This window comes from Simochromis diagramma, unplaced genomic scaffold (assembly GCF_900408965.1).
Source record: "Simochromis diagramma unplaced genomic scaffold, fSimDia1.1 OVJJ01000603.1, whole genome shotgun sequence".
In the NCBI taxonomy this organism is placed as follows: Eukaryota; Metazoa; Chordata; class Actinopteri; order Cichliformes; family Cichlidae; genus Simochromis; species Simochromis diagramma.
In genome coordinates, this window is record NW_024387414.1 from 25,707,465 (window position 1) to 25,730,033 (window position 22,569).

The 22,569-nt window shown below is 37.9% G+C and overlaps 1 protein-coding gene across 3 annotated transcripts in view; it reads left to right on the forward strand.

Moving 5' to 3' along the window:
- nhsb (Nance-Horan syndrome b (congenital cataracts and dental anomalies)) overlaps nt 1-22,569 on the forward strand; it is a 59,850-nt gene that overhangs the window by 10,051 nt on the left and 27,230 nt on the right. The window lies entirely within an intron of this gene.

Genomic DNA, 22,569 nt, shown 5'->3' on the forward strand with positions numbered 1-22,569 from the left:
ATAAAGTATAGTGATGGCAAATGCTGTCGTAGAGACAGCCCATGTGTAACAGACAGCAATTGTAGCAATCTCATGTCATTGCAGCTCAGTCAAGAAAAACTCGCCTGTGTGTATCCAGTAGCTCTGCCCATGCATAACTCTGTCCCTGATGTGTGTATGTGTGCCAGCCTCCTGTGACATGCTAAAATGACCTGTTGTCATCTCTGTCTGGAGACCCCATCATCATCACCATTCACCCAAAATCTTCGAAAGATGGCCGGGGACTAAAAGAACAAACAAACAAAAAAACAACATAGTCAGCGATCACTCTCTGCTCTGTGTGTGTGTGTGTGTGTGTGTGTGTGTGTGTGTGTGTGTGTGAGGGAGAGAGAGAGAGAGAGAGAGAGTGAGGAAGCACACCAAGAGGACATCTCTGTAATCTAGCATTTCCAGCTGATAACCATACAAACACCTTTTCTTTGTTTTTCTAAATTTTAAAAACTCTCGTTTTGTACAAAGAAAACCAAGAAAAATCTTAATTTAAAGCATGATTTAAAGTGTTTAAACTATTTATCTTGCTCTCTTTGAATATTTAATAAGTTAAAAAAATGGTGAAACACAATGGATAAACAGGAAGTGGTATCCTCATATTTGTCAACAAAGCTAAAATAAGTGGACAGGCATATCTACCAATGACAAACCTTTATTTTTGTGTAACATATAAAACTGAAGTCAGAGAAAGTTTCAGAACGATCAGATTTATAAAGTGTTAAATTATCAGTTTCAGTAGTTTTTTTGCTACAGAAGGCAGGAAAATTTTACAGGAAATATATTATTTTCTTATAAACACTGTAAATAGACCTGTGATAATCACTGGGTTTCTTTTCTGAATTTAAATATTTTCTGGCATCCTTGCTCTTATACCACTGCGAACAGAATTTCTTGACACTCGACAAATTTCAGTAGGTGCTTGTTGACATCTTACCAACCAATGAGCCATCATAATGGTAATATGTAAAATGATATTGAAATAATTTGTGATCAAATTAATCAGCAAGAATGTGAAAAGGAAAAAGTCTCTGTTTAAAACGTATCACATTTGGTCTTGTTTTTTGTTTTACACCACAGAAAATTTTGTTTTTGGTTTTATTAGTATTCAATGGGAAGAGAAAAGTATTTCCAACATAATGTTTAATATTTTATCTGCTTTTAAAATAAAATAACAGTGATCGTTTCATTGTAATGGCTCCGATCCAACAGAGGAAAAATAGGACAGCAATCTCCTTGCGACTAGCAAGCAACCAGGTGGTCACCCAGAAGTTAAGCATGCAGTACCTTTAACCTCTAAGCAACCACTTTCAGTTGCAAGGCAACAGGCCCGATCGCCTTCCAGGAAGACTGACTGACTAACTGACTGACTCTCTGGTGTAGCTTTGCAAATGATCACCATCTGATTTATAAATTCAGACAGACTGTCAATGTAGCAATCAATCTGAATGAGTCTGCACCAGTGAATGAAACTCCTCTGCGTTATATCTCGTTGCAATAGACCACTTGACTCATCTGGATGCCAACTGGTTGTATTCTGGTTTTATTCCTGTTTAAAAGAAATGTTGCTGGAACGTTCGCCATTTTGATGTTATGCAGCAGCTTTTTCACTTTTTGTGAAGAAATTTCTGTTTCAGATGTATGAGATTCTGGGTAAGTTCATAGCACATGATTTTCCCTGGTGTCACTGTTACATTAAAGATTTCTCTACATGCTGTTGCAGATCATTTGTTCAATTAACATCAGTAAAGGTGTTTGAATTTGGAGATCTTTTTAGTGTTTTAGAGATAGAGTCAGTTATTGCAGAGCTTGTGAAACTCTTTCATTGTCTGCACCACGCTTTTCTATGCCGGGGCTCTTACAAACAGGTGTGGTATTGGGTTGGGGTGTTACTGGAGGAGCTGCCATGTTACAACACAGAAATAAAAAGGTAGCTGGTGAAGAGATTGGGGAATATGAGACTATGTGGGGAAAATTTGTTAATAATGAATGAGCAGAGTTGAGGGTTGTTCAATTATCCAGAATGCTCTTATGATGAGAATTGTTAAACTGAACTTGTTTCATGTATACTGCTACTTTCACCTACAAGTTTTGGAGAGTCCCCAAAAGAGACTTGGTTATTCCTTCCTTGGCTCAGCGGGGCTGTTAATACTACTATACAGCTCCAGTGATCAGAGCTGTCAGTTGTTGTAGTCTCGTATTATCAGATGTCAAAAATAGGATGGGAAGCCAATTATATCAATAATGTTGTGACCATGTGCTTTACTCATGCTCAGAATATGGACAACAGAGATTATGGGTATCAACTTGGGATTTAGGGGCAAAGCATGGCAGATGATTTTCAAAGGAAAAACTTCTGGAGAGACTTAGTTGAATATCAGCATAAAAATAGAAACAGATGGAGTCAGAAAAAGCTTAGTAGAGGTTGCCTGGTGCTTGTTTTAAGGACTGATCTGCTCTTAAGGAGCTCCCTAGAAACAGATTGTCTCTGTAAGAACCTTAGCACACCGTAAAGACGAACCAGCCTAATTGGACTATAAGGAACCCCTGCCTTGAAGTCAACATGCTTAGCTTCCTGTGTGCATGCTCATGTATGTGTGTGAGATGTGGAGCAAGCATTAGCACGACAGGTAACGTCACTGAAATATGCAGAGAAAATTTTAAAACGCGTCTATAAAGAAATCTGTGCTCTGTGAAACAAACTTGCTTTTGGTCAAATTCCGCAGCCAATGCGGTGCAATCGGGTAAGTTAAATTAATCCAATTTCACAGCGGGCTGGTGAGAGGTGAGGACAGCCCAGCCATAGCTGCACTAATTAGCCGTGTATCTGTCACTATCAATTGTATCAGAGAGCATACCAAAGCCTACCGTTTTGCAAACACATGCATATCTGTATGCAAAAAAGTGCAGTCCCTCACAAAGTGCTACTTGTCTTCCTTCACAGATGAGTTCTCATAATCTTTAATTTTTAAGGAGTCTGTGATATTTCATATAAGATTGAAAGAAAAAGTCACCCTATAAGCATAAGAAGTTCTTGTAGGTTTTGCATGCACGTTGTGTGTTCTGTGGCTTGCTCGATGAGTGTGCTAATGTACCTCTGGATGACAGGCCAGAGATGCGTTAGCTCAACGCTGCAGGCAAGCACAGCTGTTACAAGGGAGAGGAGAGCAGAGGAGACGAGAGTAGAGGAGATACGGGAGAAGGAAGATGGACTGCTGCTGAGCATTGAGTAATGTAATAAGATAAAGAGACTGCGCACACAATACCTTCTCTGTAACGTCCTACTCTACTTTTATCGTCTTTTGTAGCATACTTAACAAAAAGTAGAGCTAAAGAAAATATGTCAAATCAGGTTATTTAATTGTTGCGGTTACATAAAAAGTTGAACACTGACCAAAATTGTTACAGTTAATCCTGAGTGAAACTCTAATCTTTGAAGTAACAGTTGTAGTGTATCCAAAACATGTCACCCAGTTATCCATGTTTTAATATCCTGAGAGGAGACATTAAGTCACCAAAGCCAATGGGATCCATCTTTAGGGAATCATTAATGCCCGTACCAAATTTCACAACGATCGATCCAGCAGTTGTTGAGCTATTTCAGTCTGGGCCAAGTGTTGGACCACCTATCAGACAGAAGCACTGTCACAGGGAGAAATATACAATAGGAAGGAAAATTGATGTTGTTTATCCTTTTTTTTTCCAGTAATAATACTCCACATACAATATGTGAAAAATAATTACAGTACGCTGACAGAATCTGCTCCCTGTAATTATCACCACACAGTCAAATAATTACAGTGGCAAGAAATTACAATTAACCAATTGTTTGACTTACAGGGGACTCCTCACGACTAGTGTGTGTGTGTGTGTGTGTGTGTGTGTGTGTGTGTGTGTGTGTGTGTGTGTGTGTGTCAGAGAGAGACAGAGAGAGAGAGCCAGAGAGAGTGATTGAGCCTTACCCAGAAGATTACTCCAGTGAGGCCAAGTCCCTACAGATGAATTGTGATAGCAGATTAATAGCCTGTTAACACGTTAAAGCCACATTTCTTATTATTTTCCTTTGTATCAGCACCTAATCAGTTATGCTACACTAACACTATGGAACACAGACATTGGAGACTTTGGCATGAATACAATTATTCTGACCAATTAAGGTCCTGTGAACTTGTGTGTTGTTGCCTTAGAAATGGTTCCTTCGAGCACGGGGACCAGGCCTGTGACCACTCGCAGTCAGACGCCGTCTTCGAGCATGATGACTTTGATGCGATACTTCAGCATCTAGCTAGCCATAAAGCATAAAGGGAGAATATTTTTTAAGTGTCAGGTCATTTCAAATCCAAACTGTTTGTGTGCAGTTTGTCGCACAGTGTGTTGCTAGCTAAAGATCCAGCTGCTGTATTTCACAAGTAGAGAAAAGAAAGAGAGCTAACTTCACTCAGAGATGGAGAAAGATAAGAGAGAGGACGGAAGAGAAGGAAGAGAGGTTAGATTTGAAGGAAAAAACTGCTCAGTGGTGTTTGATAAACTATAAATGTAAAGGTTACATGTAAGTCCTCTCGTTTTCAAATCACATATTGGGTCTGTACATGTGACATTATGGGGTTTTTTTTCATATTGTAAAACATGCTACAAAGCAAACTGAGGTAGACTAACTGTTATTTAGAAGCTGCATGAAAATAATCTGCAGGATAAACAGGTTAGTTTGCTGCACTGTGATGGATTTAAAGCAAAGAACAGTGTGTGACTGGTGCACTGTGGCTGAGGTTTACATCAAGTGTAGCAGAGATTCATATGAAGTTAAACTAATAATGCTGAGATTCATTCGCTGAATACCACCGTTATACCATCTAGCAAATGAAACAGCACAAACAGTGTGTACTGTCAGTGTAGAGGATGGAAATCAGCCAGGACAACTCATGAAACATCTGCTGACATCTGGTTGAATTCAGGTGTGCAAATCCACAAAGAGCAGCAGGTCAGCTGATCACATCCTGTACACTAAGGAAATCTATCTGATTCTTTTCCCCACACTGAGCCACTACAGCTGATTTTTAGGGTTCCCCACCTGCTGAATCCCACTTTAACCGTTCATTCATTTTCCTGTTTAGACACAAAGTCACCCTCTACAATGTAGGCAACAGAAACAAGCTATTTTTTCTCTGCTTATGTTCTACTTAACTGATTCAAGCTGAGTAATTTTATCAGAATTAAAATATTTAGACTAAAATAAATTTGAATTTCTGTCTACTAATATTATTTTATTATTACATTAAACACAAGGTTCAGTTAGCTTTGCATAAAAGTAGGTGGTAGAAATGTTCTTAGTTACTTTTCCTTTCTTACTTTGAGTACTTTCAGAGCCTGTACTTTTTCATTTTTACTTGAGTAAAGAAGTTGAATCAGTACTTTAACTTTTACTGGAATATTTAATATCTGTACTTGAACTTAAGAACAGAATGTCTGTACTTTTGCCACCTCTGCATTTAATCCATGCGTGTTAAAGTGAAGCAGAGCCATATGGTTTGCAGTGGATCACAATCACAGTGATCCTGAGGATGAGACTGACCCAGCTCAACCTTTGTAGAGATCATTTACACAATCAGTGTTTATGATTGCCACATGGTCACTGATGAACAGCTCTGATGTCACACAATCACACTGCTTGTTACTACAAGCAGGAAGCATGTCATGCATGTAGCTGAGGCTCTGTCAAAGATTTCACCAGCAAGAAAACATGAGACTAGTAATGTGCTTTTTCCTTGTTTACTAGTTTTAGAGTTAGTCTCTTTTTCTTTCTGCTGCATAGACTCTTCTTAAAAAATACCAGATGCTTTCTTCTCAGTCACAAGCATGCAGATAAAACATTAAAATGCAAATACACTTTAAATTAACACATCCACATACGGGGAAATGCTTGTATAATACATTAGACAAGCACACGTGCACGAATCCATGACCAACACTTGGATGTCCCACAGAAACTGTCCCTCCTCTCATCATCAGGATGAAAAGGGAGATAATGCATTATACATTTTCTCCTCTTTTTAACAGCTCATTACGGTACTCATTTAGAGCCTTTGCCTAAAAACAGGCCGTTCCTAACGAGACAAGGTTTGCTATGTAAACCCGCCATTTTTATTCAAGTGTCGTGCTTGTTCTGGCATCAAACTGCTACTGTTCAGCTGCAATGACCAAATAGTTTATTGTATTATTCGTATTTGTAACCCATTCACAACAGTGAGCACATTATTTGTTAACACATTAAGCTAAGTCTATGGACTTCCTTCTTGTTCGTTAAAATCCACTGGTGAGGTGAATCTAGGTGAATGCTAATAACTCGCAGTAAATCCATAGACATCAGCAAAGTCGCTGAATGAGGGATGGATTTTTTTTTTTTGCTTTAAGATTATGTTAATGTAGATTATGCAAAAGCACAGACGATTAATTTTTTGTAACAATCTTGTGCTTTAAATTTGAATTTTTTTATAAGAGAACTGCAATCTGGACTGAGTTCTCAAAGTTGTTTAATGTCTGATATCTCTAAATCCAGCTAATCTGAAACCCTGGAGTTCAAAGTTTTAGGTCTATAGATAAATGACAGAGATTTATTAGAGGTTTGTTTAGTACTAAAAATATTTTAGGGGTTTTTGGGGTTTTTTTTTTTCAAGTTTATTCATCTGTGAAATTGTCTGAACAAAATCTCCTTGGCAGCATGGTCAGGATATGTTAAAGGGGTATTTTTTAATGAACATGGAAAAATAGCACCTTAAGCAATTAAAGTGGTTGCCTGTAAATTATTCTGTAATTGCTGCCGCCAAGCTGGAATTTTCCCACGCAAAATCAGATTTGCTTTACAGCAAAAAGGAAAGGAAACTGCACAAACAAGTGCTTAGCAGCTAGCTAGTTCTAACGATTAAGATAAGATAAGATAAGATAAGATAATCTTTATTAGTCCCACGCGTGGGAGATTTGTTTTGTCACAGCAGTGGACAGTGCAAAGTTGCATAGAAAATACATTACATGAACAGTTATTGAAACGCAACCGTCCTCCCCCCAAAAAAGAGCTGCTTTATGGAAGGAAGTGAAGCAAAAAAAAGAAGATATTTTCACATTTTCTTAGTGTTTGTTTCTATTAGCATTAGATATGCCAGCTAATGCGACCATGAGGTTAGCGTTTTACTGATCCCTCTATGTGGTGAACATAGATAATTCCTGTGTGCTAATCATTCAGTGTGCTCTGTTGATAGTTGTGGCCAGGTTAATACACACACACACACACACACACACACACACACACACACACACACACACACACAAAACAGGAAAGTGATGTGTTATGGTGCAACACTACATGCCGTAACATCAGTTAAAGGGCCAAAGATGATCTATTATAGGTCATAGCTTCTTTTTTCTATGATAAACTAAAAAAACACGCGAAAGGTCATATTAAGGTTTCTCATCGCATTTCGATTTCCTCAAGATTTGTCTGCCATATTGACTGAGGCACAACCACCTATTACTGGGGAAAAATATGTGTACAGTGAGCAGCTAGGAGTGGTTAACATCACATGATTAGTGGTCATTTTCCATTTGATAATGAAATGCTTTTAATTTAAACTGCACAGAAGCAGGTTATTACCGAATATGACCGAGTATTCTTTCTAACAAAATACCCAGTTTTGCACTACAATATCTACGTGCAGTGACTTCAACAATATCAGACTTTTTATGATTAGGTTTCAGCAATCGCCGTTCTTAAACACAAACAAATGCATTGTGATGTTTTCCTGATGTCATCCAAGTTGTTTAAAAATAACCTTTGATGGGACTTTATATGTGAACCTGTCTGCCCTTCGTATACCTGCTATCCATCCCAAACATGCATTCAAAAGGTTGCCTCTAAATGCAAAATGTATATGCCATCAGTTACCCTCTAAATATACCCTGCAACTTGGAAAAACTATGGTATAAGCAAAAATAAAGACACGGTGAAGTACTGGTTCTTAAAGGTACAGTAATGTATAACAAGGCTATAGCTTCAAAGCCTTTAAACAGATTTAGACAGTAAATACCTCTCTTAACCCCATGGTAAAGAGATAGATTGGATACGACTAAAACTGATCTTGTTATCTCGTGTCCTGCTGTAGCAGATGAAGCTCCATGAAAGTCTATTGTGGGAAGTCTAGATTTTTAATTTCGAGAAAGAGCAGTCAAAATGTTTTGGGGTTTTTTTTTCATATATTTTCTTATTTAAACTCTTAGAACAAAGGAACACGAATTCTAATTTATACATGTCAGCACAGTAAGCACTATGTTTAATTCCTGTGCAACAAATGGTACCTATTTTAATATATAACTCTACCATTCTATAATAATGATTTTTTAAATGATGTAATTTGTGCTATATGTTTTACTAAATGATGCCCAAAAACCTGAAATGCATTCCATCAGATTATGGACAGAAAATTATTTAGGAGTTTCTCTCTCACAGGTCTGTGTTTACACACCAATATGCTCACTCTTGAGTCCAACACTGACATGATCTCTCACTTGCTGCTTGTAGCAGCTTGCTGGCCGTCACTAGGTAAAATCAATCACAGAACCTCTTTGTTTTGGTTTCCATTTTTATCAGTTTGCATTAAAGTTGCTGACTCGTCTGCAAAAACTCACCATTAATTCTCCAAGCGATAGTGAAACTTGAACTGGAAAAACAGAGTGCTCACCTTCAAAATAGAGATTGCGCCTTATTTTCCACTGCAGCCAACATATTTCAAAAGGCACACCATGTGCTTTGAAGGTCTCAGTCTCCATTTGTGATTTCTGTAGCACTTTTCACTGTTTCACTACAGCTAGCCAAGTCATTTGGAAGTGTTTGCAGACAAGTCAACATCTTCCTTGCAAACTGCTGGTGACCGTAGAAATTTATTATTAACCAAAGCAATCGCAAGAAGGTTTGCTGTACTGCACCATGTACCTTTTTACATACAGAATACAAAGATTTCCCTAGCAACCTGTTGTTTCTCGATGGTCGCCAACTGGTCTCTAGTCCTACATGACTGGCGCCTAACATGCTACTGATCAAAATTTAAGCATAAAAGCCTTACACAACGTCAGACCTTGTAAAGTCTTTGGGCACAGGAGATGAACAAATAATCCTTAAGCGGGCCATGATAAAGACATTCTAAACTATGGCATGTATGGCAGGTGAGAACACTATGAAGACAATGCCTGAGACTTTTAGGCGATTTCTAAATTTATGCATTTAAGCAGATTAATAGCCTCAAATGTTTTATCAAAACATTTCAAGCAGACAGCTGATAAAGACGGTTATAAAAAGAAGTATTTCACTATAAATACACAACACAAATTAACTGATAAAATAAGAGATGCCTGCCCTGTGATGCCCGTGTGCTTTCTTTTTTATTTATATGAATCATCGTGGATATTGACATATACACCTAACCTGGGAAATACTTATTTATAAAGCAGTTTCACCACTGAGTCTGTTTAGTAGCTGTACAAAGCTTTTAGTTGTATGTTCTTCAGCAGATTGATTTTGCTCAGAAGTCCTGAAAGTTGTTGGAAAAAACTGAAAACTAAGTTGAAAAGTTAAAAAAAAGTTTCTGCCTAGGAACAATCCAAAATATCAAAAATTCGGGTGATATTTTGGATTGTTCCTAGGCAGAAAAAAACAGTTTTGTTTTTGTGAGTGGTGTATGTCTGAGTCAAGCATGTGCTCCTCATCGTAACACCCCGACAGTTTGAGAATTCTGTGAGGAGCTTTGCTGAGCCTTGGCTGAGATGGGCTGTTTCAAACACGAACAGTAAGAGCCACAGAGTTTATTTGTTATATATTATATTTGTTATATATTGTTATATTTGTTTTATGTTCAGTTTATTTTAAGAGTTGGGACCTGCAGACAGTGTAAATTGGCAGAAGTTTTCGGTAAAGCCAACATACTCATTAGAAAGTCAAAATCTTAAATTTAGTGACAGCATGCTAAAAAAAAAAAATAGCATTTTAAATAGAAGCTCCACCACAGTCTGCTTAAACTCTGAGGGGATTAAATGCAAGCACAATCCCCCACTGGGGGGTTAAAATCTGTGTGAGTATCTCCTCAATCCGCTGCCATCTCTTCCCAGACTCAAACTGCTTTATTTTCTTTTCAGCTCAGAAAAGTTGTGTTTACCGCATAAAACAGCGAAACCTTTTAAACACTTGCCAAATAAGATCTGGCACAGATGAGGTATTAATGTTTAGTACATTGAAATTATTACTAAAAATTGATAATAGATTTTTTAGGGATTATGTACTTTTTACTGAATTTGTCATTATATTATTGCTCTTGCTCTTTTTTTCTGCTTCACTTGTTTTTAATAGCCAGAGAGATATATTTGCTAAAAAGCCTGTTAGCCCAGTAACTTGCAGAACACATCTGCTAAGCTTATGCTTCTAATAACTTTCTGTACACCTTAATCTTTATTAACGAGCACACATGGCTATGTATGTGATCACTTCATCAGTCGTGATGTGTGTTCTGACTTGACACACACCTCCTTAAGCCTAGAAATTTGCATCAGGCCTAGAGCAACTGCAGAGATACTGCATGGACACCACGAGACATCCATTGTTGTTTGCATTGCTAACACCAGGATCTCCACTGCAAACAATGATTCTCTGTCACAACAAGTGATGAAAGAAAGCTCAAATATAATTACAAAGACTTCACTGTAGTAGTATCTCATTCATAGGAAAGAAATAAACTACAGTCATCCAAACAATTTTCACAGAACTCTACACGCCATGATTCAATACCCCCTTTTAACAGCAATAACTTGAACTAATCGTTTTCTGTATGGCTTTATCTGTCTCTCGCATTATTGGTCCACTCTTCTTTGCCACATTGCTTCAGTTTATTGAGGTCTGAGGGCTTCTGTTTGTCTGGACAGCTCTCGTGAGGTCCACAGCATTTCAATCAGGATAAGGTCTAGACTTGGTTTTCGCAAAATCTTAATTGCTTTCTTTTTCGGCAATTCTGTACATAAGCAGATGGCTTCACACTTGAGTCTAGAATATTTTGGTATACAGAGGAGTTCATGAGCGAATCAGTGACTACATGGTGCCCTAAGTCCTGTGTCTGTAAAACAAGCCATGCGTTGTACAGTTGTTTTCTTATTGTACTGTCCTGAATTTGAGCTAACTGAGATCTGTAAACTCTGGCATGTAACGCTGGTATTTAAAAAAAAAAAAATTATTTGCAGTTCCTGCAAATAAAATCACAGGATTGTGCAGGGTCTTGTGAAAAAAACTATGGAAAACGTCCAGAAATACTTTCCCTGGAAGAAACAGTCACTGTGGTCAGTGGTCATGAATCAAAAGGACTGTTTTTGAGATTCCGTATTTAATTATTTTCATATTATTCTAAAATCCTGCAAGATCTCCAGATGCTTTTCACCTTTACCTAGATGAAAGAGGAAATCTCCAAAACAGATCTCTCATAAGAAGTCAGCTGAAAAATCCACAGAGGTAACATCAGCATCATCATCATCGTTTATTTGTATAGCACTTTAAAAACACACCAGGCAGACCAAAGTGCTGAACAACACAGATTATGCTAGTAAAGACATAAGGAAAAGCCAGACAGTAGCTCCTGGTATTTCTGGTACTGTTCTAATAGTTTACTTGTGCCGGCCGACATTTATTCTAGACACTGCTCCAATCAAATTTTCCATTTTTTTATTTCTTTCATAATAATTATGAATCAAATGGCAACATAATTTTCACCTTAGACTTCAGCTTCTCATGGCTTTACAGAGCTATACAGTTGCAGATTTCCCTATTTGCATATTACAACGTAACTCCAAATTATTCGTGAAAAATTTGCTTATGCACTGATTTTTTCATAGACCATATCTAAAATATTTGCAAATTACTTTCATTAGGATGATAGTATGAGATATATTTGGTGTTTTTAGCATTTTTAGAGGGGGTCTCAGGTATTTCAGCTAATACCAAGGGTCATCTGTATTGTGAATTTAACCTGATTGTTAAACTATCAGTGTTTGTTTGGCTGCTGCAAGCAGCTGTTTTCAAAGGAAAAATCCCCAAAAGACACTACCTGCACAGCAGCAAACATCAGACACACAGTCTTCCACTAATGCATATGGCTGAGTCGAGCCTTCCACAAACAGCTGTTAATAAAGACTAAAGTAGAGTTGTAAGATTGCCGAATGATTTGATTTCCATTCATTAGGTGGACAAACTCAAATTCCATATGAATGCTTATTCAATAAAGACATCCTTATGGTGCAAATAATCATGTAACCAGTGATTTAATCTGCGATTCTGAGGCCACTGGGTGCTTTGTGTCTTTTAACATGAACGCTAGTTGTTCTCTGTAAGCCCTGGATCATTGCCCTGAAGTGCACAAAAATGGATTAAAAGGTTTCTATAGAGCTTTCTTAATCTGTTAATCATTTTGGTTTTTGCTTGCTTAGTGATCAATGTGTGAATGAAGAACAATCTCTGTCATTACATGATCACATATTTTTATAAAACCAGAGCTAGTGCCATTCCCTGACAGCTCACAGCTTCAGAAACTGGACTTATAATATCAATACTGTAATAACTTCTGCATTTCTACATGGAGTGCTCCTCCTGTTTGAATTTGAAGTAAAAGGTGTGATAGTTTAGATGCTGAATGGCTGATAGTGACCAGTATGTAGTCAGCGGAGAACATAGAGCTGTGAGCCCGTGATAACTAAAGCTAGCTTCCAAGATTCAACTGTGGTGGAATAATGGGGAAAAAAAGACGACAGATGGAGGGAGAAGGAAAGAAATCTGTAGTCATTGTACAATGTTGTATATGCGTGTGTGTGTGTGTTTGACAGTGAGAGACAGAGTATGTCATGTGTGTGAAGGGACAGCGTGGAAGAGAAGAGCAATAAGGCCAAGCTTCTTCGAGGAGACTCACTCTCACTGTCACATCGATCAGACTACGGCATCGTACACACTCATGCAGCCGACACCCTGCTCTTCTTGCACTCTCATTGGTGGAAATACAACATGGAAGTAAGGACAGGATTTTCTTATTTATGTAGATGTACTAGTCTAGTGAATAATAGCTATAAATCATTTATATACCTATAAATTATATGTATAAAAGCTGCAGATTTTATTTACTAAACATCAAAACTATAACCTTGCAGCTAGTTGGTTTGAAGCAGGGTAAAAAAAGGTAGCCTCGTGTCAACATATCTGCCTGGTGGACTTCATGTGGCTGCAGAGATGTAATCAGCTGTGGAAAGTTTTCATCCAGTACAACAACACTTACTCTAGGAAATATATCTACATAGATGTAGTGCAGTCTGCCTCCTCAACGAACTGCTGTAATCACATAAAATTTAAATTTAATTATGCCAACTTATATTAATATTTGATTCATTTATGAATATTTTAAGCATTATTCTGTACATAGTGATGCATTTCCACGATGTACTTAGGTCCTGTTGACAAAAGTACACATATTGGCCACAGACACCAGACAATGAAGGGATAGTTAAAACAAAAATCCTTCACAAATAAATTGCATTAGCAAAAATAACGTCCTCATGTCACCTTCGCCATGATGTGTGGGTATATGATTTTATTTTTTTGACGCTACTCTCAGTGTAAAAAATAATGTAAAACCACAAATTCATTTGGTACAGATCGAACCCGTTATTAATTAGTCAGCTTGCTGGTGAGATGTGCTGGCAAGTAGATTTTGTTACTTTTGCACAGAGCCAGGCTTTTTGTTTCCCACTGTTTACAGAGAAAAGTTGAGCTATGCAGCTCCTGGTGGTATCATTATTCTCAACTACCTCGCATCAAGGTAACAAATAAGTGTACATATACAAAATGACCCTGGAAGGCAAAGTAATCTGGCAGGCTAAAGTCAACAGAATTAGAGCAAGTAAATGAAGAAATAAGTGCATCAAATTTAAAGGCGCACACAGGTACACGGGCTTATAGAAAAGCTGCAGAGGTGCAGCGGTTATTTATAATGCAATGACAATATGGGTGCGGAATGTATTATTGTTGTTGTCTTTGTTCTCCATCGGCTCCCGGGAGCAGATTTAAAAAGGGGGCAGGGTAGATGTAAAATAATGGAGGCAAGAATTTTTAGTTAAAAGAAAAAAATCTTTCCTTTGTGCACTAAATATATAAATAATCATAAACTTTGTATACACATTAATTTTATAGGCACTGGCAGGGACGTGCACGCACACGCGCACGCACACACACACAGAGGGCTACAGGGTGTGCCCAGCGTCAGCGAGAGTACTCTCTGTGTGCCTGCTCTCTTACTCCCGGTGCCCTTATTGGTTCTTGCCCAATCTGGCCATCCAATCGCAACAAGCGGAGCGATTCTGTGCACAGACTTGCAAATAATCTGCAGTTTTACACACAGCTCTCCACAAGCACCACAATTATCTTTGTTTTTTCCAATATTCATGGCTCATTCTGTTACCCTGCAGAAAGTGATGAACGTCACGTGATGAATGCAAATTACCTGCCAAGTTCCACTTCTCACAGCGACAAGTTACTTACATCTTTTGCCAATCCCTTTCCAAACTATTTATACTTCCTTTAATACAGTAGTTCCTATACTACACACGTTATTCTATTTATGTGGCTTTCCAAAACACATCTGTGAAAACTGCTTTTTTTTTCCCTGAGTCTGTTGTTTAGTTGAGTAGAGGCTTATGAAGCTGTAGTGAATTATTAAGCAGGGTGAATTATGGGGCTGGAGTGAGTGAACAAGAGAGAGAGAGAAAGGGAGAGAGAGAGCGAGGTCTGGACAAAAATAGGTCAACCTAGCAGTGGCAACCCAGGGAAGTAGAAATGATTCGTTCTCTGAGGAGGAGCTTTGTGTGTATGTGTGTGTGTGTGTGTGCAAGTGTGTGTGTCAGAGATGCTGTATATTTGTCAGCCGCTCGTGGTGTGATTCTAATTCATATTCTACAACAAAGCAGCTTAAAAGAAAAGGTTCACCCCTTGAGCCATGAAAGGGAGCCAAATGTCAATTCACATGTGAATCTGGAAAGAAATAGTGGGAAGTATCAGTTGACACAAATAATTTAAGGTGGGATACAATTATATAGTTTTTTTTTTCTTTTTTTGGTGGGGGGGGGGGGGGGGTGTCTGTGATGGAAAATAAGCAGTCAGAGCATTTCTATAGCTGCCTGACAGGATTTAGTTTCAGATTTTTAAAAGTAAATGAGGCTGATTGTTAAAATTTCACCAGCTCCCTCCGCCTACCACCACCAGCACCACCTCTTTGCTACCTTATTCAGCAGCACTGTCTTGCTGTGGCTCTTTGTCTCATGTCAGTTGAGTAACTTCCCCTCTAGACATAGCTCTTCATTCAACAACTGACAACTTGTAAATCAAATCCTCTGCTGAGATGTGAAAACAAAAGTCAAAAATATGAATACACTTCTTTGTAGCACAGCTTTTTTCTTCTTTTCCTCATGTTTTTTTCTTTAATGTCTTTTTAATCATTACACAGTCCATCACATTCATCTTCTGAACCTTGAAAGAAATCCAATCCAAGGGTCGTGAACCGCTTGCTCTGACAGTCTGTGCATAAACGTATTCATTCATTTGCAGATGCTACAAACATTTTAATAATACCTATTGATATGTGATATGTGATTTGCACATGTCATTACTCTTTCATCCATTTTTGGCTTATATGTCCCTCCATCTGTATGACTCATGCACATCCACATGTATTTGTGTCCATCTACCTATCTCTTGAGGGAAATTCCTTCAAATACAGCTCAGACTTTCAGTTGAAACGATGGACTAATCAGATCTTGAAAGTCAAAGGTCAGTGATGAAGGTCACTGTGCGTGCTTGTAAATGCCATATCTCAAACACACCTGTTGTTCAAAGGTCACCATTACCCCTGAAATTAACTTTTGGCCATTACTCTAAAAATTCACGTGTCAGTTATTGCAAGATTTCACACACATTTTTGCTAAGTAGGATGAAATAATGACAATGATAAATGATGAGATTTTAGTGCAAAAGGTCAAGAACATAAAATTGTGCTGCAGAAACACATTTCTTGCCATTTTTCAGCAGCTTAGCTCGGGAAACGAATGGGAGATGTGGCCATGTTATTATTAGTCTAAACAACAAACACAAGTCTGGACAGGCAATGCAAGGCATGCAGCTTCAAGTTGGTCGGTATGTTCATGACTACTTTACATTACAGATTCATTCTTTTAAAAGGTTTTGTTTTTTGTTGCTAAGGTGGGTGATGTTGCACTGTGGGGATGCAACAGCAATGCACATCCCTCTTCCGGGATTTAAACAATTTGATTTCTTTAATATGACACACAGCTATTGCATTATTTCCTAAATCCATTCAGACTGCTCAGTTTAGGGCTCTGATTAGTGCCTGGTATAATCTGCGGACTGCTTGTGTTATACAGACAGAAGCAGTTCAGCAAGAGTTCAGGATAATGTAAGTTTAATCGTTTGGCTTTTATTATCAGTGGAAAAATTTAGGTTTAGATGGATCTGGGCATCTCATGAAGTGTTCATCCTGTAGGGAAGAAACCCACCAGTTATTAACAGACAACCAAGAGCATTACCACCGAGCACAGCGTCACCCTGCCTCCAGTGAAAACCCACGAGAGTGTTGGGATGAATTCTGCATGTTTGCATTAGTGAATGTACGAGTATGAACACCTTTGTGTGTCGCTGGCGCTGTGTGCGTGTCTACTTATGTGATGAAAATACACATTTATCTAATTCCCGTGTATGTGTTCATCGTGTATGTGTTCATGTGTGAAGGGGTGAAGAGGTTTATGTGTGTGGAAAGGTAAGAGAGGGGGAGGGAGAGAGAGAGACAGAGAAAGAGAGAAGCATGACCTACATTTGGCAAAGCTCATCGTATGAAACTGCCTAACATCACCCCAGAGCTCCTCAACGCAGAGCCACACGATTGGCTGCTTTTAGCTCCAGCCTGACAACAGCACTGGCATCACCCAGGGGGAGGGGGAAGGGAGAGAGAGGGTAAGAGAGGGAGAGGAGGACATGGGGAGGATTCACATACATTAAATCCTAAAGAAGAATCAAATTGATGTAGTAATAGAAAGAGACAGAGAGTGAGGAAAACACTCTAATTACAGACAGTGATATTATTAAAGTGTGTGTGTGTGTGTGTGTGTGTGTGTGTGTGTGTGTGTGTGTGTGTGTGTGTGTGTGTGTGTGTGTGTGTGTGTGTGTGTGTGTGTGTGTGCGTGTGTTTTCTTCTTTTATTTAAGAGTATATTTGACATGGTTAGTGACAGTGTGATGGTCTATTTCATAGACGGCCAAATATTTTTTTCCGAAAAACTCGATAAATAGGGTTAGTAATTTGGTTGTAGTGGCCCTTTAAATAGCCCAGGAAGCCCCAAATCCCTCAACACAATAACACTTTAATAATTTTCTGTCATAAACTGATATATCTATGTAGGTTTTCATTCGGTCAGGTCATGGTAGCCTTAATTAAGCACTTGAGCTAAAGGCAATTGGACTTCTTTTGTTTGGTTCTTGAAAACATTTATTTACTTATCCTCGAGGCCTTGGTCTTTGATGCTGACAAAAATGTATCATTTTATGTTCAATTTCTCAATTTCAGAAATACTAACATTTCTGCCAATATAATGACAATTTATGTAACTATATTGTTTTCAAAAATTCCTGCAAAAATACTCCAGCAATAAAATAAAGTAGAGTAATAAAGTAAATTACCTACCAGTATGACCAAATACTTCAGTAATACAAATAAGCGGCTTAAATTTAAAGGAAGATTCAAGCATTATTTGGGTTTTTTGATCCAATTTTATGCAAAAAAATCTTACATTTAATCCATTTTTAATGTTATAAAATGATATACGACCTATAAAAAAGTTCAAACATTATAAGACTCAATGGCTCAATCTATTATAATATACCTAAGTGTTGACACATAACTCTCCATAAAAAATGTTGTAAAAATTTGTGATTATTATTAATTGTTACTGTTTAAAATGTACATTTACGTATACATATAACGGATTAACCTTTTAGTTTAAAAGGTGATTTTGTTTTACAATTACAACAATTAGGAAACAAAAAATTACATCTAGTATTTAAGTGAAGGATACCTAAAACTTTAGAATAACACTAAACATGAAAGACGTCATGATCCAGGCTCAGAATGTAAATGTTTTTATCATTTAGAATTCGGTTTCCATGCATCTCTTGATTTGTGTTTGTTTTTATAAGAATCTCAGGGTTCTGTGTTTAAGGTTAGTATTCTTCTTTATGTTATGTTTTTTAGTTTTTTATTCTTCATGGTTAGAGTGTGATTTCTGTTTATTTGATAAATCGCTATGGTTCTTGGTTTCATTCTTGTTTTTCATTCACATGTACTCAACAGTATGTGTGCTTAGTTCCTATCTGGCGTTAATTACTTTAGTTTTCTGTTGAATTTACTGGATTCTTCCTTTTTTCTTCTCCTGTTTTTCTGCTGTTAAGTTCACCTGTCTGCAGTGTTTCGGATTTGATTGTCAGTCGCTACTTTGTTAGTCACTGACTCTAGTGTCTGGTATCTACTTTGTACTTTCTGTCTCTTGATTGAGTCCGACTGTCTGTAGCACCCCTGACGTCTCTACTTCAGGTGTCTCCTTTTCCCTCATTACTTCCTTTGTATTTAAAGTTTGTGTTCTTTGTCAGTGTCTGTTTCCTTGTCTACTTTCATGACTTGAATCCTGCTGGGTAACCCTGTGAAGCTGGAGGTAGTTAATGAACTCAGAAGTAAGATTTTTACAGCTAGTACCAACAATTACACTTCAGTAAACGTTAGTGTTTTCTCTGTTCTTATAAGTATTAGTATTATTTTATAGACTGCAACTCAGACAAGTTAATTAAATAAACTGTATTTTGTATTTCATTGGGATTTTTTATCGGTTAGTGTTGATGCTGAAAGAAAATGCCTCATGTTCAGACTCCGCCTCTATGTGCAGGTTTTAAAAAAGGTCCATGGACACACATATTCTTTTATATGTTGCCAGATTTGCTGGCAATATTGGAGAGTGGCAGAATAATGAGAGCTTGAAACCAACAATTTTTAAATCTTGTATGATTAAAGGGGCTATAAGTAACAAAGTCTACAGTGAAACACAAGTCTCTTTGTGTTTGTTGAAATTTCAATACCAGATAGGCATTTTAAAACATTAGGAAACGATGACAAAACACTGGAAAAGTGATCTCTAAAAGCACTCCAGGTGGAATATCTCAGAGCTTATCAGTTTAACTGGGTAGCAATGAATTAGTATAAATAGGAACTCTTGTCATTCTTCCATAAAACTGGACTAAGAGCGATGTTACGAGGTTACTGGGTTGGACTTATAATATTTACATAGTACTTTCACTTACAGCACCGCTAGCTCTAAAAGTGAGTCACTCTCTTCCTTCCCTTTCTCTTTTCCTTTCCTTGAGATCCCCAGGCACAAGGCATTATGGGAATCACTCTGGCACAGCTCTCACTCTTCGCAGCTTTAATCTTTAAGTTGTTTCCATAGAAACAACTAAATTCACTCAGCTGATAACTGTTGGATCATTTCTAAAGCCATAAATGAATGTCTTCATCTAACATAAAGCGCCTCTACAGCCCAATAGCACAAGATTGTCTTAGTCACTGTTATTCACTGATTATAAGGAACGGAGAGTCAGTGCTGATGACGGTGTGTAGGACAAAAAGAAGTCCAGTTGTTAAGGATTTTTTTGTTTTGTTTTCTTGTGTCTTTTGGGGAGATTTTTTTCAACATTTCCCAGTATGACCACTGCCATATTTTTGTAATTGGTGAACCCACTTCCTTAGATTTGGTTATTTCAGGTTAACATAGCTGCAGCAGAATCCCACCTGTCGTCTTCTACAGCATGTTGGTGTTTCTTCAGTCACCTCAGAAGCCCTCTCCTCTCTCCCTCAGTATCTGCCTGTCTCTCTTTGGTCTCTTCTTCTGTCACACTCTTAGACTTGGCATGTCATTAGAATTACAGACAGACAGAACACTAAAAAGAAAAAGAAAAACATAGCCCATTAGTGTGATTGGAATAAAGACCAGTTGAAAACAGACTCAGACAGACACACACACTTGCGCATGCATGCACACAGACACATACCCATTCACGCTGTGACCAGGGTAGGAGTCTTCCTCGGCACGTGCACAGCAGGAGATCACCCACTCCTTGCAAATGTGCCGGTTTCCATGGAGACACACAGTTAAAAATAACATGGGCGATGGCTTGTCTTGTGCCATTCCACTAACATGGCTGAAGCGCTCTCACACACACACACACACACACACACACACACACACACACACACACACACACACACACAGAAATGTTGGCAGCAGTGTGTCTGACAAGCACACAGAGAACAATATGAAATCACACACACATACGGCCACAGTTCTTACAGTATGATAGTGGCATTTATTCCCACCCTCCTGCCGCTGGCCTATACAGAGGTGATCTCTGATATTTTTGGAGAGAAACAAAGACACATTTAACTATGGTTACTGTATAAAGCAGATGGTATGAGTACACCATTATAGTATATAAATCTACCTTTACATTAACAGTTAACTTTAATTCTTTGGGGAAAAGTCATTCTGTTACTCATCCAGCAGATACGCACCAACATAAGTGTTTATTGTTTTCTTATTACTTGAGGAATCTCCAGTATTTGATCACTTTTTAGAGAAATGTGACTTTGTACCTGATGACACACGGTGCTAACAGTGTGTGTCTCCCACTTGGTAATATGCAGGTACTTTATTAAACATTTATAAGAACTTTTCTCAAGTTAAGCAGTTGCCTGCTTTGCCAAAAAAACAAAAACAAATTATCTATGCATAATTTTCTCTTGATAATTCTCTATTCATGTCACATCAGGTAATTTCTCCTAAAATTAAACTACCTGTAAGTGAAGCTTTACAACTGTTTTTTACAGTTATAACGAACGTTTTTGTCCCTAGTCTGGTTAGGGATGCATTAAGGTATCATGGATCACTAGACACAGTGATGGAAGATGGAACAACAGACAGCATTAAGACAGGAATATGAAACTAGGATACTAAACAGCATCAGTAAATTTAAAAAAACAAAACAGTCAGAGCAGTCAGATGACACAATTTGTAAGAGAAGTTCAGAGAGTCTTGAAACGGAGTCACTGAATACAAATTATTCTAAATGACTAACATCAGTTAAAAAGACCACTTTCCTTTCCTAGTTGCTGTCTCTTACACAAGTTCACCTATCTCCAGTCTGCACAAAGGACTCAGCCAATACTTTTGATATTATAAAATGACCATCTTTATTCATAAAGGTCTTTATAAAAACATGCAGATAACATTTTAAATATGTCAGGTGTTTGGTAGAAAAAATACAAAACATGTATTTACTTATATATTTACTGAGGCACCGTGTAGACTGCCATGCGATAATTGCCAACATTAAGAAACAAAGCGTACTTGCCGTCTGGTATAGAAATCCTTTGATGACATATAGCTTTTTTATGCCTTTATAACAATTGTGCATGAAGTGAATGTTTGTACAACGCACCCCAGTAATAAACTCACCATAATTACAAATACACAACATTGGCTCTCAGTCTATGTAGTGTTCATGCAGTACCACTAAGGGGCAGCACAGGAGCTTTCCACTGGTGACTGTTAATACTGAGCAAACAGCAAGTACAGAGCCAGGAAATAATCCCTTGAACATTTAACCTGCTGTTATATTGTTGATATTTTCTCTGGCTCGTCTGACCCATTGTGACGTAGTGGATGCTATAAATAAGCCTACGCCTGTATTGACAGATGCTCTGCCTCATCTCTGTTTGCCATTACGGCCAAGTCCCGCAGCCTTATAGAAATGGGCATGTAGCTATGATAACATGAATGTTGTGCAGGAGGGAAAGAACAGAGGGATTGAGGAGGAGGGAGACTGAACAATGGCGCAGGTGTGCAGCTTTCGAAATAGGAACAGAAGCAGAGAACAGCAGTAAATGTAATGATTTGAGAAGATACACACTGGAAGCAAGTCACATTATATGCCAGCGCATTGAGATAAATTACACTACAATTCCATCAACATTTTTAAAAATCTAGCTTTAGAAATCTTATCAGGGACTCATAACTCAATTTCAAAGCATTTTGTGAAGTCCAATAAATTCTAAACTAGCGACCTTTACTATTTTGTTATAAATTCAGTGAAAGGATCTTAAAAGTCTACCGAGCAAGATGGTTCTTCGAACATAGATGTTCAGCACTTTTGCTTTTGCAAATGACTTTGGACATGGAAGAATTATGACATACAAAGTGGTTTATTCTTAACCTCCTAGGACTTGGCGTCCACATATGTGGACATCACATTTTGGGTTGTCTAGACCAAAATATAAAGTTTTGCTCTACAAGGGGCCCGATTTCCACTTACGAGGATGTT